Here is a 13,271-nt window from a genome sequence, read left to right on the forward strand (position 1 = left end):
ATTCATATATGTTTAGCACAAAATAAAAAAAAAAAGTCCATAAATGCACTGGAAATATCTTAATTAACAAAAAACAAAAGTGTCTAAATATTTGTTTTCCCTCCCTGTTAAAGTGAAACCTGAAAGTCTCCACCATAGCAAACATTCTATAAAAACATTGTTTGTATTTTTAATATCACAGTGAGCTAGATGAGCTTGATGTTCATATTTATTAGTCAGTAATTAATTTATACAATACACCTTACTTGTCATAATACACAAATAGAAAGTGGACACTGAAAATAGGCACTTGATACCACAAGAGTCTGAGCAAGAGCTTGGTGTGATAACCTAATAACCTTAAACGATCTCATTTTATTTTTAACCTACAGAACTCGTGAGGTCAGCCACTGCATCTTGCAGCTCCCACAGTGTGGCAGGGCTGCTAATCACCTTTGCAGGAGAGTGTGGAATGTCTGAATGGCCTGTCCATGTTCACGTGCATCATTTTAATGATAATGTGTTTTATTTATATAGCCCTTTTCACAGTGATGAGAGTTGCTTTATATTATGGTACAGTACAATGGAAAGAAGTGTAATTCAAGGAAAAAAGTGGAGATTTAGGAAGGAGGAAACAAAGAGGATAAGGTAGGGAATTCCAGTGGCTAAGGCACTGAAAGGTCTGCCAACTATTTTGTAGCAGCTGTTGCAAGGTTGAAACAGAATGATGGCAAAAATCCAATTTAACATAATAATTGTAGCACACAAGTCAGTTTTTGTTGTATACCTACACTTTGAGTGTGTTATTGATCGCAGATGATTTTTTTGTATGGAAGTGACAGGTTACACTGTTAGGGTGGATCTGATGTAGTTTTTGTTGTGCAATCTCACCCTGCAGCTTAGATTAAATTCAGCCATATTACAGCATATAGTCCCACAAACTATGGCATTAATTTAGCAAGTTAGCAATGCTAAAACAGCAGAAGCCAGTGAACATTTTTCTAAGTTTGTGAACCAGATCAGATGATCTCTCAAAACCTTGACTACACCTTGTTTATCCTAACTGTGGGACCTTTCACACCCATACAAAATAAATATAATTTAAAATTAGTAATGCACTCAAATTGTGCATATTTTTACATAACCTGAAATGTGCATTACAGTTTCTCATCAGGTTGAACAGGGTTAGCATTCTGTTAAGCTTACCTGAACTTGCAGGACTTGCTATGGACACAACTGCATTTGTGGGGGGAGCATGGAAAAGTCAGTTTTGCATACTTGACAGCAATGATTGGCTAGTCCTGCTGCAGATGGACAGTCGAGAGGAGCTAAGTAATCCTTTCAAATCAGAGGTCAGCAGGTCACATATGAAGACAAGTTTCGTTTTCATAGGAGACTGGATAAATGAGGAAAAAAAAAGAAAATGGCATTCCTTTTCTTGATGTAAAACTTTGAAACCAGCAGAGAGAGAAGTGCTTGTATCTATAAGCTATGCAAACAGCAACAACTATTATAATTACAGTGGAGAACTTGGCCTGTACCCAAGGTGTTCTGGAAGAAAGTCATAGACTCAGTTCCTGCTGAGAGCCACAGCCATCACAGATAAGCAATACACTTAACCCCAAGTCACCCCTACATTATGTTCCTGCCAATGTTCCTGTGCTTAATGAAATTGCTTTGAACAAAAGTTACTGTAAACGACAATGTACAGTATTCTTGTACAGTCCTTTGTTCGTACTGATTTGAAATGCAAACGAACCCCATAGCAAACTGCTGTACAGACTGTTATGTGACCCACACACCTTCAGATTGGATTGCAAAGAGACAGCAGAGATTTTGTTGTTGTAATTTTTTTCAAGAATTTTTATTTATTTCCATTTTTAGAGACTCTAAATTGCACTGTGGTGTACATCTAACTAATGTAGTGATGTACAGTGTTCGCTAGAAATTCCAAGTCCATTGTGGGATTTTCTAGTGCATTTAAAGCCTCTTTTGCAATTTGGACTTTATAGGAATGCATTCAATGGTTCCCTAAAAGGCACACAGGGGCCTATTTCAGTCACAGTCAGAATTTCTATAATTTCTATACGTTGTAACATTGTGTGTGGGGAATTTTTAATTAGATCCAGCAAAATTTGGAATAGAGAGTCAATGACTCATAACAAGAGATGGAAGATGTGGGCTAAACAGTGTGGAAGACCACATTATTTAAAACTCAAAAAAATCGCAATGCACTGTCACATCTGCTCCAAAGGACAGTCGTATGCATTGGGCAGCCATGACCGAGTGAGTTTTGTTGATGTTATAAATGAACACACTGTGGCACATTTTAATGCGTAAGTACTGTTTATTTGCTGAATTTAATATATTGGAGAAAAATTGCATAAAATGTGGCCTGTGCAAGAGTTATGGACTTATGAAAATGTTATATTTAAGTTTGTTATTTGTTTAGGATTTTCCTTTAGAAAATCAACAAAATGTTGTTTAACCAGGGGTGTTAAAACTTTTGTATGCAACTGCATTTGGCTACTATGTGGTTAGGCTTCTCCCCTTTTTGACAGTTGTGTGTGGTTTTCTATTAAGTGCCTTTAGGATTCTGGGAGTAAGACTATGGTTTTCAATGCCACACATGTCAGGCTCAATAGGCATTACCTTACAACAGTAACCAAGGGTGTGATAGGGTTTAGCAATGGGTCAGTTGGATGATTTGAGTGACCTGTTGCACCCTTACAGAATCATAACATCAAGTAGAAATATAAATAGACATCTTCTCCTTAGATTGGAGTACTAACTTACAAAGGGTATCTTTATTTTTACTCAGGTACAGGATGTGTTTAATTTGTCCACCACTGCCCGTTTCTGACCGTAAGTTTGTACATTCCATTATTTTGTGCCTAGAATTGGTAGTGAACTAGAGCTGTTGAAACTTTGTATATATACATTGCAAGTTTATGTTTTTTGTTTAATTTTTGATGGATAATGCTATAAATGTGGGGTTAACATTGTGCCACTGGAAGAATATTTACAAACTGAGCTTTTGAAAAGCTACCCGAATTTCTTCGAAGCACTTATCTCTTGGAGAGAGATTACTAAAGGAAGAGCTGACTTCTTGAGAGAAAAGAGCCCAGAGTGTTAGAACCCCTCCGCTGGGTATTGTTGTTCTCTCTCACACCTCTCAAAGCAAATTTAGGTCATACTGTTCATCTTCTCATGAAATATTAAAGTTTAAAACTTGTCAAAGAAAACTTGCCTAATAGCTTTGTCAGTGAGTGAAAGGAACACAAGGCATGGAATAATTATTATTCAAATTGTTGAGCACTAAAGGGAAAGGTAGAGATGTGGCTAGCACACTGTTCTGATATCCTATAAGAAGCTCACATATGAGTAATTTTAAAGATATCCTCATTTTTTTTATATGAAGCCTTTGTAAGAATGTTTGCTAATTTCACAGACAAAACTGTATGATTTTGTATCTGCATGAGTAATCTGTTAAAAAAACAAAAATTAACAGTAATTTCAGTTTTCGAATACTGGCATCTCAAACAGTTAATCAATTACTCGAGTACCTGTACATGACCCTAATTTGTACAGGCTGCTTCAGTGCCTTTTACAGGTCGTATAGCTGTAAAGATTGATTGTATCACCTGGATAGTGTACTAAATATTATCGTTATGGAAGAAAACCCAAACTAAGGGGATCTCTGTAATGCTGAGTTTTGTGCACAGCAGGCAGTGGTGAGTTTTTGAGCTGCAGCCTGTGCTGGCTTTGAGGATTGGCTTTTTGACTCTGGTAGACTATAAATGTAGGATCATCTTACACTCAGAGCTATTAAACCAGAGAACCTATTTGATACAGATGTTCCGCTCTACATCCCATCTCCTTCCTCTAAGTATGTGTATGTGGGTGTGAGTGTGTGGGTGTGTGTGAGGGAAAGAGAGTTTGATTTTGTGTGTGTACACACCATGTAGAATTTGGATAACCCCTTTATCTCAGTGTAGCAGAGTTCCATGGAAACTGCTGAAGCTCGTCCACTGAGGCCTATGGCCCTGCTACTGCCACTCTTATACTGGAAGTGGAAAGTCATCACATCAGCAAATCATTTTCAAATCTTTATAGATCACTGAAGTTGTGTTGTCATTCTGTAGTCAGTGTCATGCACATATTAGGAACCCTGGGTCGAAACTGTTGTTCTCTGAGAAAAATGAATGCTTTCTAAATTTGTTGCTGTTGCACCTTGTGGTACAATAAAATGCTCTAGAGCTGATATGCTTTGCTGTATGGATATTTTGCTCTGAATGTTGAGCAGGTCATCTGAATTCCAAGGTTGTTAAGACGATGTAATATGACTGTTGCTACATGCAAGCTAACACTGCTGTGCATTGAACTGATATCGTAAGACTAGCAACTTGGTCAGGTGTAATCGGTTTCTTTGGCAGCAGTATCCTAGAGTTTTAATTACTGGTGCTGTTATATAAGCTCAAAGCTCATATGGGTTTCCAAGTTGAGGACACTGGACCTACATAAACTGTAAGTGTATAACTGTAAGTTGATAACTGTAACTGGTTAACTGTAGGTCAATCTGCTAATGTATACCTATGCGATGTTTAATTGTTGTTGTTAGGACTTTCTACTTGGCAACGTAAACTTCAAAAGAGAACATACTGGTTGCAGCACTGCTGTCAGAGAAGCCAGTATTTTAACTTGGCATGTTTCCTTAATCTCTGATGACATATCATGGTCATTTTATGATTTCTACAGTTGATATATTACATATTGCACGTTTAACCCAAAAGGACCCATGGTGTCACAAGCACTTTAACAGGTCTGGAAAGTTACTTATACAGCTTTATCCCTCACTTTATCCTCATGATGTCCCTAAGTGACATATGACTGCATCCAGGAAGTTCAGTATATGACAGTTTGTGAATTTGTGTTCTTGTGACCTCATTATGAAAATGGTGGTGCGCTTGGTTAGTGCATAAGACCAAACCAGCTAATTTTATTTGTGTGTTATTTGCTACTAGAGGTATGTTCCAACCCATTTAACAGTTTTAGTGCTTTAATAAGATGTCATATATGACATATAACCCATTCTGACCCCTCTGCTAGAATCAAATAATGAAATATGAGTTACGAAATTGTGTTTTGACATATGTTACATCAGGATATTAATCTTAAAATACTTACAGAAGATGCCATGTGACCTCTTTGTCACAATAGGGAAAACAGTAATTATCTGCTAAAATAATTTGACCGTTTTTTTTTTTTTATTTTATGTCATTACATTTTTTGTTGTTCAATTTAAGGCATATTTTTTACGAATGTAAACATAAAAATAATGTAAAATCAATTAAATTAGTAATAAAATGTAATATTTAAAAACAATGAAACATTTTTTACATATCAGTACTGAAATAACACCTTGGCTTTAGCTGAGATGCTTTACTTGGTTAAAAAAAAAACACAAGCAACCAAAATTTATAATGTCCTATGTTGACCCTATTTCATTGGAATATTAGTTACTTGTAATATGAATACCAAGAACTGATACAGTTTTCAGGATGCACTCAAGATCATCAATGGAGACGACAATGAGTTTTAGGGATGTGAAGATAGCTCAGATGAAGACCCTGGGTACCCTGATTACACTCCCAGCAATAAAGACGTGGAGAGTAATGAGTCAATTGGATCTATTGATTGACACCAATGAATCAAATGATTTAGATGGTGTACCTCAATTAAACAAGCCCTGGCAGAAAAGTAGAACCATCCAAGGAAAAAACAAATCATTTTCTTTTAGAAAGAAGCATTTTGAAATCCCTGATTGCACATTCAAAGGACAAATTGTCACATCTTCATACAGTACTCCATACTGTACTTCATACTCCATTGGAGTACTTCAGAAAATTCATAATGCCAGAAATGGGTCAGTTCAGAACAGACATCTTTGATGCATGTGTTTCAAGGTGCAAAGATCACATGAGGTCATGGAGGTGTCACCTGTTCTAGCAAATCATCATGTTAGGCCCTGTTATAGCACGGTTGATCTACCACTGTTACTGTAGACTACCTGGTATCCAAAAGCCACTGAAACAAAGGAGCTTCCAAGCAGAGGTTGCCACTAGTCTGATTCTTGTGCATTCATAAAGAGGTCTCCCATCCCTTAACACAATACCTCCAGCACTAGCACAACCCAAGATAATTCATGTTGAAGTTCCAGATGATGTTCACACTGACCTGGCCTGTGAGGAATTGTTTCAAGCATTGCTATTTGGCTTCGACCAAATTACCAGATGAATGGACTAGTAATGATAGTTTAAACATGATAATAATACAAAAGTTTTGTTTCTCTTCATCTTTTCTCACCAGTTTATTAATTCTGAACATTTTTGCACTATGTACCCATTCTCTAAAATTCACTACATAAGTCTTTTTCAAATGATCTGTAGTTACAATTGCTTGTTTGAAATACCTCAAATTTTAAACATTTATGTGTTGTAAAACAAATCTGAAAAAGAATTTGCTGCTTAACCAGCAGTGTTGTAGAAATGCAAATATAAAGCCAAATCTGTATTATTAGCAAAAATAAATTCAAGCAGATTTATGTTTAAATGCAGCATATATTCATCATAAACACCCGATGTAACATGTAAGTAATATTACAGAATTTTGATACTAGGGGGTAGAATTTCAAAAAGCAATTCAGAAATGTGTTCTTTGTGGTCCAATTGGTCTGTTCTATACCCCTCATAATTTTCCTTTAAGGTAAACTGGGTCTGGGTTCTTATGGGTTAATATTTGATTACCTTGACTACCTACACTTGTGAAGTTAGACTAGCTTTGTAGATCGCTGGCAGAAAACAGATTTAGTCTGATGAATTTAGATTGGAGTTCAGATTAGATACATTGAGTTTTCTGGTTAAAATGCTAGTGTCACACTGGACTACATTGTTGTATGTACTTGAAACAAGGCAGAAATGATGCAAACATTCACATGCATTTCCAACACTCTCCTTTATTTTGACAAGAGCTCTATACTGCTCTATACTTGTACATTAGTTGGAGCTGGATTTTTGCCAACATTCTGTAAAACTAGTGCTATGAAAGTACATTTGTGAGCAGAGCATGGATTCATCAAATTAATGCATTTATACTGATAAAATTCAATTTGAAACATTGTGAGTGTAATAACCCTTCTTTGATCCATTTCCTATGGTAACTAAACACAGCACATATTCCACATTCAAGTCCATATATAGAGAGTGCACAGTGGAAAGATACGACCAGAACTTGTGCCAAAGAGCCTATGTAAGAGCCAGAATCTATCTATCTATCTATCTATCTATCTATCTATCTATCTATCTATCTATCTATCTATCTATCTATCTCTCTCTCTCTCTCTCTCTCTCTCTCTCTCTCTCTCTCTCTCTCTCTCTCTCTCTCTCTCTCTCTCTCTCTCTCTCTGCAGTGATTAGAAGTGAGAGAGTGTCATGGCTGCATAACCTATTGATCAGCCAGATGTAAGGAACACTGTGAGCGTATGTGTGATCTCTAATGGAAAGAATCATTACTCCCACTCTTCCTTTTACAGGCGAGCCCACAGGCAGAGAGAAGCTGACCATATTGTGTCAGGCTGTCATGATCTCTGAGATCTGGAGCCCTCGTTACATTCTCCAATTCTACCATTCCTCCAGACACTCTATCTCTTTCTGTTCTGCATCTCACAACTGACGTTGATTTAAAATTTAGTGCCCATTTTGCCCAAGGAAGGGATTTGTATCGTATAATTTTGGAGAGGAAAAAATGTTCAGTATGAGCAATATGAGGACTCGTCCAAGTTAAAATATGAAGATAGGATTACATTACCGCTTGTACTGGCAGGATCACGGGATGCTAAAGAGCAACACCAGCCTACAAATCACAGAGGAGAATGTTTTTTGTTTTGTCTGCTCAAATTAAACGCAGTCCACCTGGTCGTCTGGCCCCGTTGCCTACAGTGTGATTCACGGCACACCTCCTCGACCAAATTCTTGAAGGGTCTGGGATGTGGCCCTTTGAATCACAATTTCTAGCTGCAGTATGAATATGAGATGTGATGCAGCCTTGTTGTTAGGCAATGATTTGTCAAGTTTTCTATAAAGATCTCAGATATCACAGATATAGATAGACATCAGATATATTCTTTTGTGCATTCCTTCTGCTTATTTAGTGATTTATGGTGACTGAATGACAGTGTACCCTTAAAAGGGTGGCAAAAGGGTTCTTTGGAGTGAGATAAAAATAACCACTTTTGATTCTCTAAAGAGTGTTTCAGTAGATGGTAGTGTTTTAGTGACGAAAGCAAGCACATTTGCCAAGGCTAGATGGATATCCTAGACAGGAGATTACTCATGCAATGTGAGCATTTGCCAGCTATGTTTAAAGACTAGTTACTGAACAAAATGAGCTGAACTTACCTGTATGACAGATTAAACATCCAGTGGCAGCAAGGGGAGAAATATAAGTACATTCCTCCAGGAGTCTATAGTTAAAAGCATAAACAGATTAATAAAATGATTTGAAAGCCCCTTTAACAGTGTAACCAACTTATCACCGTACAGATATGACAAAATTGAACAATCACATCTAATGTTGACATTTTCTGATTAGCATGCATTTATCATGCATCAGAGACTGTGGTCAGCAGCACGGGAGCACCACAAGGGACTGTACTTTCTCCCTTTCTCTTCACACTGTGCACCTCAGGCTTTCAGTAGAACTCTGAGAGGTGCCACATGCAGAAGTTGCTGCCATTGTGTCTTGTGTAAGGGGAGGACAGGAGGAGGAGTACAAGACCCTGGTGAAGGACTTTGTGGAGTGGTGCCATGGGAACAACCTGCTTCTGAATACTGCCAAGAACAAGGAGATGGTGGTGGACTTTCGCAGGGATAGGCCACCCACACAGCCAATCTCTTAATAAAAAGGAGAGATGATATGGCTGGGCAAGCTGGTCAGGCGAGCGGGGTCAGTGGTCGTTGTGGAACTGGACTCTGTGGTCAAGGTGGCTGAGAGAAGGACATTACACAAACTGCTCTCCATTATGGATGATGATGGCCACCCACTGCACACCATAATCATGGACAGGAGGAGCATGTTTAGTGGCAGATTGCTGTTACAGAGCTGCTCAACCGACAGATTCAGGAGATTCTTTGTCCTCAGAGTCCATCAACTCTTCCCAGGGGGGGGCAGAAGAGGAGAGGGAAGAGGAGAGATGAGGACTGAATTTGAATCTCTTGTTGAATCTTATGTTACATCATGAATCATAGGTCTTGCATCTCATGCTTAATCTTGTGTTTCTTTACCCATCTGCACATATAGACAGCGTGCTGCACGTATTGCACTTTCTGCATACCTTATTGCGCATCTTGCACGTCTGGACACTAGACACTTTATTTGGTACCAATAATCTGCACATATTTATTCATTCATTCAGTATGGTCATTATATGCCGTTACCTGTACCTCCTTGTACAGTCTTTTTGCACTGCGTCTTTCATCTCAGGTTATAGGTCTTATTACAGATTGTTGTATTTTTCTATTTTTCTATTTGTAAATTTAGCCTTATTAATATTACTGTACAGTGTTGTGCGTCTGCTACTGGCTGCAAAATTTCCTTCAGGATCAATAAAGTATATCTACCATCCATCCATCCATCCATCCTTTATTTAATTTAGCCATAGTGTGATATTAATAGACCTATACACATATAGTAATGCAATTGAATAGTGGGCCATTGAATATTCTGATCACATGCACTGCATTAGATTGTCTTACTTTAATACAATATAATTGCCATTTCTAAGTGGTGAGGGGTCGCTCTCTGGAGTTTCTATCAGCTGTATACATATTAATGACACCACAGATGATTTAATGGCTCTGTTTGTCCTCTTAGACCTGTCAGTCAAATCCGGGTGAGAGGAGAGGGTCAGAAGCTTACAAGCGACAGTGTTTTCCCATATGAATGATGCAGTAGAGTGTATGTTGGGCAAATGAGGGAATTAATCACCTGTCCTGGGACTAATCTAATGATCAAGAGTCTTCAGACTGGCTCCTACAGAGCGAGACCGCATAAATATCTCCTAATTAAATTATCGTCATCATGTTTTTCACCCATCCATGAGCTTGGCCACAGAAACAGTTTCTGTTTATGTTTTTATAGTCAAACAGAACATTTTACTGTGACACAGGTGATTTTTATTATATACTTGTGTGTGTGTGTGTGTGTGTGTGTGTGGGAGGGTGACACCATAGACTTCTGGACACATTTTGGAATCTGTAGGAGAGATGTAGCCATCTGGCAATAGAAAATACCCACTGACTTGTAGTATTCACTGAATAATTCATCGTAATGTCATTGCTGTCATGAAAACAGAGAAAATCAGCATCAAAGTCCAGAATTCAGTCTAAAAATGATGAAAATGAATACTCTGTGTAATCATTCTCTTCTGTCATCTGTAGTTCTTGTTTTTTGCAGTGAACTGGCAGCAAAATAATTCTCTTTTCTGTTGAGAGATTTTTGAAATGAACTTTTCTACTGTTTTATTTTTGTTTTTCCAGTTGGGTGGGACTAAATATGGTTCACGTGACATCAGATCTGTCAAAGTACCAGTCAGAGTAAGCAGAGTAAGCAACTCGCTCTCCTCTTTCTCATATGAAGTGACTAATCTCCCACTGTTACGTGTAACAGTCGAAACTTCCAGCAAGTAAGTTATTTAAGCTTTTCTAAATTTTACAGTGCCTGTTATGATGGTTTATTACATTATTTGTGGTGTAGCTAGACACCGCATACTACTTGTGTTAGCCACCTGTTGCAGGATCTGACTAAGTGGTTAACTTCATTTACAAGATCAAGATCTACCTTAACTGTTGGAAAAAGGATATGTAACCTTATGGTTACATTAGCTGCCCAGTCCCCTGAAAAAAGACTCATCATATTTACACACAATTGTATTTTGCAAGCCTGGTGAACAATAATACACAGTTTCTCCACAGCGTCCACAAATATTACTAGGAGCGTAACAGGAGCTTGTGTGGCCTCGATTTCAGAAGTACGGTGGAACAGTTAGCTACCTATAGATTACAGTAACATTACTGGTGCTATGAATTCTAATACTGGACATAATATATTTATCAGCTGCCCGTCATGAGTTTGCACTAGCATTAAAACATAATTCGATCTCTAAAATGATCGTTCAACAGCTTGTTCTCCATTTTGCACTTTTTTTTTCTCACCATTCAGAGACCAGTGAAGAAGAGCAAATGGTCTATTTTTCTCCAGGGGAGGCTTAAACATGTAGGACTGAATCACACCAATTGGTGATGTTGCTCAACACTATCATGACTCTGGGTTGCTTACATTGTTTGCAACACGTCCACACAGTTCTGAGCCAGCAGCAGCTTGGATTTCTGGAGCATTTATCTTTTATTAAACTGTATTAACTTATATATATATATTACTATAAGAAATCTGTGATATATCTTTGTCATTAAACTAAATTTTAAACATTTAAAACCATGTTGACAGGGGCTTAACCAAAAAAGTGAAAAGAACCCTGTCCGCCCCCAGTAAAACTGCCATCCTGCTTTTACCCCATTTGGAAAAATTTTAAGTGATAATATTATTTATCCTTAAGTGACTTATGATGTCTCACACACACACACACACACACACATACATACATACATACATATATATATATATATATATATATATATATGTGTATGCGTGTGTGTGTGTGTAGGTCATCATATAGTAGTTACCATATGTTAATTTGAACTTACCGTACCTCCATACCTCCTTCAGTTTTTAGTATTTTTCCATTGGCTACAACTTTCAAATAGTCTCAAACATAGCCACACAACAGCAGGTTTTTAATGTTAGCAGTGTTATTAAACTGCTCTCAAAACAGTAGATGAAACGTTATATGTATAACATCAGTCAATAGAAATTTGGGAGGATAGCTAGTTGGATGCTCAGTAAAGAATTTATTCTGTTTGCTTGGTTAGCTAACTAGCTAACGCTAGTCCAGATAGAGTTGAGGTAGCAGTTAAGAGAGCAGAGAATCTCAGACGACCCTGTTCCCCACAACTTCCTCCAGCTCATTCCCGCTCCCAGGACAATTTGAAGATATAATCCCTCCAGCGGGTACTACAACGACCCTGGGGTCTTGTCCCGGTAGACCGTGCCTGGTACACCCCCACCGGGAGGCATCCAAGTGGCATCCGGATCAGATGCCAGAACCACCTCAGCTCTCAATGCGGAGGAGTAGCGGCTCTACTCTGAGCTCCTCCCGGATGACCGAGCTCCTCACCCTATCTAATAGATTGTAGCCCACCACCCTACGAAGGAAGCTCATTTCCACTGCTTGTATTCGCGATTTCGTTCTTTCGGTCATTAACCACAGCTCATGGCCATAGGTGAGGGTCGGGATGTAGACTGACTGGTAAACAGAGAGCTTCACCTTATGGCTCAGCTCCCTCTTCACCACTACAGTCTGGTACAGTGACCACATTACTGCTGCCGCATGTCCCAGCCTGCAGCTGATCTCATGATCCCTCTTCCCATCACTCATGAACAAGACCCCAAGATACTTAAACTCCTCCACCTGGGCAAGTCCTTTACCCTTACCTGGAGTGGGCATGCCATACTTTTCTGGGCTAAGACCATGGACTCAGACTTGGAGGTGCTAATCCTCATACCAACAGCTTCGCACTCAGCTGCAAAACGCTTCAGGGAGCGCAGGAGGCATCCATGTGATTCAGCCAAAAGAACAACATCGTCTGCAAATAGCAGAGACGCCACGCTCTGGCCTCCACATATAATGCCCTTCTGACCCCCGCTATGCCCTGACACTCTGTCCATGAATATCATGAACAGGAGTGGAGACATGGCACAACCCTGGTGGAGTCCAGCGCTATCACTGAAAGAGTCTGACTTAATGCCGAGTATACGAACACAGCTCTCACTCCGGGAGTACAGAGATTGGATGGCCGGGAGTAGTAGCCCCGGCACCCCATACTCCTGGAGGAACTCCCACAAGATATCTTGGGAAACACGGTCATAAGCCTTCTCCAAGTCCACAAAACACGTGTAGACTGGGTTGGCAAACTCCCATGCCACCTCCACAATCCGTGAGAGGGTGAAAAGCTGGTCCATTGCTCCACGGCCGGGACGGAGTCCGCATTGTTCTGAGGTTCAGCTATTGGTCAAAGTCTCCTTTCCAGCATAGACTTTCCCAGGGAGGGTGAGGAGTG

The 13,271-nt window shown here is 39.0% G+C and overlaps 1 long non-coding RNA gene across 1 annotated transcript in view; it reads left to right on the top strand.

Moving 5' to 3' along the window:
• The window catches only part of LOC108432706, a 35,021-nt gene extending 23,634 nt beyond the window's left edge, over positions 1–11,387 (top strand). The window contains exons 3-4 of the long non-coding RNA XR_001858244.2: positions 10,575–10,720; positions 11,257–11,387. This is a non-coding gene — a long non-coding RNA (uncharacterized LOC108432706). The remainder of the gene's footprint in view (positions 1–10,574; positions 10,721–11,256) is intronic.
• The last annotated feature ends 1,884 nt before the right edge of the window (positions 11,388–13,271 follow it).

This window comes from Pygocentrus nattereri, chromosome 11, assembly GCF_015220715.1.
Source record: "Pygocentrus nattereri isolate fPygNat1 chromosome 11, fPygNat1.pri, whole genome shotgun sequence".
Taxonomy (NCBI): domain Eukaryota; kingdom Metazoa; phylum Chordata; class Actinopteri; order Characiformes; family Serrasalmidae; genus Pygocentrus; species Pygocentrus nattereri.